Consider the following 4912-nt stretch of genomic DNA (forward strand, 5'->3'; position numbering starts at 1 on the left):
ATCCTTGATTTCTGCACCTATTGTTCAACCACCTAATTGGAATTTACCCTTTGAAATTATGTGTGATGCTAGTGATTATGTTGTTGGTGCTGTTCAAGGGCAAAGAGTTGATAAGAAATTGAATGTTATTCATTATGCTAGTAAAACTCTAGACAGTGCCCAGAGAAATTATGCTACTACTGAAAAAGAATTTTTAGCAGTGGTATTTGCTTGTGATAAGTTCAGATCTTATATTGTTGATTCCAAAGTAATTTTTCACGCTGGTCATGCTTCTATTAAATATCTTATGGAAAAGAAAGATGCTAAACCTAGACTTATTAGATGGGTTCTCTTGCTGCAAGAATTTGATTTGCATATTATTGATGGAAAGGGAGCTGGAGCCCCGTTGCAGACAACTTGTCTAGGTTAGAAAATGTTCATGATGACCCACCACCTATTGATGACAGCTTTCCTGATGAGCAATTAGCTATCATAAATGCTTCTCGTAAAACTCCATGGTATGCTGATTATGCTAATTACACTGTTGCTAAATTTATACCACCTAGTTTCACATATCAGCAAAAAAGGCTTTTCTATGATTTAAGACATTACTTTTGGGATGGCCAACACCTTTATAAAGGAGTAGATGGTGTTATTAGACGTTGTGTACCTGAGCATGAATAGGAACAAATCCTACGCAAGTGCCACTCCGAGGCTTACGGAGGACACCACGCTAGAGATAGAACTGCACACAATGTATTACAATCTGGTTTTTATTGGCCTACTTTCTTCAAGGATGCTCATAAGTTTGTCTTGTCTTGTGATGAATGCCAGAGAATCGGCAATATTAGTAGACGACAGAAAATGCCTATGAATTATTCACTCATACTTGAACCATCACTACTGGAATCAGGGATTTTGCCATCTGCCAGTTCTTTGCCGTCTGCTTGCGGACGGCAAAGAAGGTCTTTGCCATCAGCTACCAAACAACACACGGCAAAGAACTGGCAGACGGCAAAAAAGGTCTTTGCCATCTGTCATTTCTTTGCCGTCTGCTGGCAGATGGCAAATAATTTTTGCCATCTGCCAGCGGACGGCAAAGAGGTGTCAGCGTATGCCAGTACACTGCAACGGTCCACCCCCCTCTTTGCCGTCTGCTGACGGATGACATCTGCTGGCGGACGGCAAAAAGGGAGCTATCTTTTTTTTGCGGGTAAAAGAAAACCGTTGCCCCCACCTCCTCTATCTCTATCCCCTCTCTCTCCGCTCCTGCCCCACAGCCGAGCGCCGCCCAACCCCGCCTCCCTCGACCCCGCGCCATTGCGCCACCTCGCCTCCGCCCGCCGGTGCGCGCCGCCACCTTACCGGACCCCAGGAGCCCCGCCGCCTCGCGCTGCCGCCTGCGCCGCATCGCGCGCCGCCCCGCCGCGGAAGCCTCGTCGCCGGTCGCCCCGACCTCGAGATCCGCCGCCGCCTCACGCTGCCTCGCGTCCGGATCCGGCTGCGGGAGGTCCCTCTCCCCCGATGAACCTCCGCCTCTCCCTCTCCTCATCTTCTCCCAATGCGCCGCTGCCGCCGCCTCCGCCTATCCCCATCTTCTCCCGCCCAGCCACCGCCTCTGGGCTCTAGCGGCGGCGGCGGCGGCCTCTGGTGGCGGAGCAGGTGGGGGGAGATGGTGGCGGCGGCACCGTGCGCCTCGCGGAGGTCGTTTAGGGACTCGCTCAAGGTGCTGGAGGCGGACATCCAGCACGCCAACACCTTGTCAGTCCCCTCCCCCTCTCCACCCAAATTAAAGGACCAAATTTCTTCAATTTCTTCCGGGTTTGGGGTGTGTGTGTTGTTTATACGATGTGCTGAAATCCTCTGTCTCTGGTGCTGTGCTGCAGGGCGTCGGAGTGCTCGCGGGACTACGATGGGGCGTCCCTGCAGATGCGCATGTCCTACAGCCCCGCCGCGCGCATCTTCCTCTTCCTCCTGCAGCGGGCCGACTGCAGCCTCGCCGGCGCCCTCGGCCTCCTCAGGATCCCCATCTAGTACAAGGTTATCTTCTCGTCTGTCTCCGTGCCTGTGGTTCCCTTCCAGAATTTGTGCCATACATATTGGGCTGACAGTGCTCGTTCTGCTTGTGTTCTTACCATCTTGCCTCTGCTTCCATTGTCTCTGCAGGTTTATGTGGACGGCACCACAACCATGCCCACCCACGAAAGGAAAGCGAACATGAAGGAATTCTTCTACGGTACTAAACAAACGTCCTGCAGAAACTGAAAAGTGAATAAGGCCTTTGCGGTTTGGACCTGTGAACTGAAAATTTTCCATTGTCTGTCTGTCTACCACAGCCGTGACATTTCCCTTCCTTCTGCAACTGGAACACGGGATCAGCGGCATCGATGACCCGAGGCAGAGGGCGGTGTGCTAGGAGTTGTATAGGAGGAGAGACGGCAAGGGGGAGGGTAGTACGAGGCTGGTCTCTGAGGTCGACGCCGAGATAGAAGAGGAGTGTGGGATCTGCATGGAGTTAAACAGCAGGTTTGTTCTGCATCCACGACAAGTGCATCGATTGCTACCGCCAATGGTGAGTGAGAACAAGAACCTGACCTCACGTATTTTTGTTTTGTTTTGTTTCTCTGCCATGTTTGTTCAGTTCAACTTCAACCAATGAGATGCTCAATGGGAACTCCCTGGGTTATCTCTACTCTACTGTACTGAGTTGAATGAATGTCAATAGTAGCACATGATGCAGAATCTGGCATTGAATGAATGCTTCTCGTCGTGGTCGCTGCCGTGTGGAGGCTGCTCCTGCTCCCCTGCTCCTTGCGTCGTCGTGGCCGCCGCTGCTGCCGGTGGAGCACGGGATGCTGCTGGCCATCAGCCCACCCCCGGTCTGTTGCTTCTCCAACTCCTTGTGTCACTCTTGGTTCGATCTTTAGCGCTGGAGCAACATAGTTCCTGTAGGTGGGTTAGCATCTTGGCTGGATTGTTTGATGTGGCCTGTTTGCCTGTTCAGGTATGCCAACAGCTTGACGAACACGTCTATATGCGTGTAAGCAATTAAACCTGGGGAGAGGAGTTAGTTTGCAAGTTATAATTCTGTTTTATCTTACACGTGAGGATTAGAAATGCTCTTGTACACTGGTTTTCCCTTGCTATACATCACTGAACTTGGTTCAGTTAAAAACTGCAGTGCCTGACAGTTCTGGAGAGCAAGCTTCTATCTAAAAAATGAGTTAGCTATGCTTAGAATTTAGAGTTGGCCCCTTTACATAAGTTTTAGATAAAGTCTCAAGGTTTCCATAGAGCACTTATTTGCTTCGTTTGGATGTACGGTTTGAGAGCAGCCATCATTTTAGTTTTCTATCCCGAAATTTATGTTCCTGGGGTGCAGAATTTGTGGTATGGCAGTTTAGGCCATGCTAGAGGTTTAATTAAATTAAAGTCACAACACAAAAATTGTAGAGGATATTCTGCAGATGCTTAAACATATATTATTTGTTAGATTTCGTGTTATACACTAAATCCTATGGAATTATTAAGATGACTGTACTATGTTGGACAAAATTTTACGTTTGACTTGGTGATTGTAACTAGACTTATACTCTAAGATTTTGTCATCGTTGATGATATGAGGACTTATAATGTGATAACGTACGTATGAGCTGGGGTCTTGTGCGTAGGAGTGCCACTAAATTATATATTCTTATGTGTTGAGACCATGCTTTGCTGTGACTGAGATATATGCTTGATGACAAGTGTGGGTACTTCGAGTTCGGAACCGTTTGCCTCACAATTTGTGCCCCGCGGTTGAGGCAAGTTCACGACGGGATAATGACTTGCATAATCTCTACATTCCATTTTTATTTATGATATCTTCCATGTCAATGATGTTTATTATGATGGCGATGACAATGACCATGATATGTTGATTCAAGTACTATGCTTGCATTTGCATACTTGCACTCATGATGATAGTGAATGAAGGCGTACACTACCTTGGTGGGAACATTGAGACCTTCATTGTTGGGTTGCGACCTACTTTGGAGGCAACCTCCACATATTGGAGTGAGTGGATGTCGACGGGCGTCCACTCAAGCTATACCGGTATACGCAATGAAATGAGATGAGCATGTAGGCATGTAGGGCACCATTATATGTGTTGAACACTAATGAGTGTATGGTGTTAACCGAGTCTTGGTATATTGATATGAGTACTATTTATTATTCCTTTATGAACTTGCTGAGTCTTTGTACTCATCCTTGTTGCTTATATGTTTTAGGTAAATCTTGTGGACGACATGCATGGGAGTCTTGGGAGTAGCATCCTCCTCGCCGCACGGGCCTCCTACTCACTGCACGGGCCTCCTCCTTGCCAGAGTGACGCCCCTCGCCGGAGTAGCGCCAGCCAAGCCCATCGGCCACCAGGTGCGTCCTTGGATCAGTTTCCCACAGGCAGCATGTTGTTCCTACTCCTCTACTTACTACAGCAGCACAATGTTCTTCTGTATTGCAATAGAGTAGGAGTATTTGCTAGAGTAGCTAGGACATACAACTATGGTTAATTGCTTTATGTACACATGCACGGATCTGTCATAACTTTACACTAATTAAGATTGTCTTGATCTGAAGTGCTGGCTCCTACAGCATTGCATTTCACCAAGTGAAATGCTACATTTCTACTCCTAACTCATTCTCTCTTTCTTAGTTTTTTTGTTATGCAGGTTGGAAGAAAAGAAGAAGACCCAGAGAAGATCTTAGTAATAAGATAGTTTTGACTTTGTGAAACTTGCTACCTATGGATGAAACTGTGTAATATTGATGGAACTATGTATATGTATGGATGAAAGTTGCTACTATTGGTAATATGTGTTGGATATATATGTGTTCATGACTATTGGTAATATGTGTTGGATATGTTATATTGGTGATACATGTGTGTGTG

The 4912-nt window shown here is 47.2% G+C and overlaps 1 pseudogene; it reads left to right on the forward strand.

The window, feature by feature from the left end:
• The first annotated feature begins 1237 nt into the window (after positions 1–1237).
• Positions 1238–4782, forward strand: LOC119363515 (annotated as a pseudogene).
• Positions 4783–4912: the final 130 nt, after the last annotated feature.

This window comes from Triticum dicoccoides, chromosome 2B, assembly GCF_002162155.2.
Source record: "Triticum dicoccoides isolate Atlit2015 ecotype Zavitan chromosome 2B, WEW_v2.0, whole genome shotgun sequence".
Taxonomy (NCBI): domain Eukaryota; kingdom Viridiplantae; phylum Streptophyta; class Magnoliopsida; order Poales; family Poaceae; genus Triticum; species Triticum dicoccoides.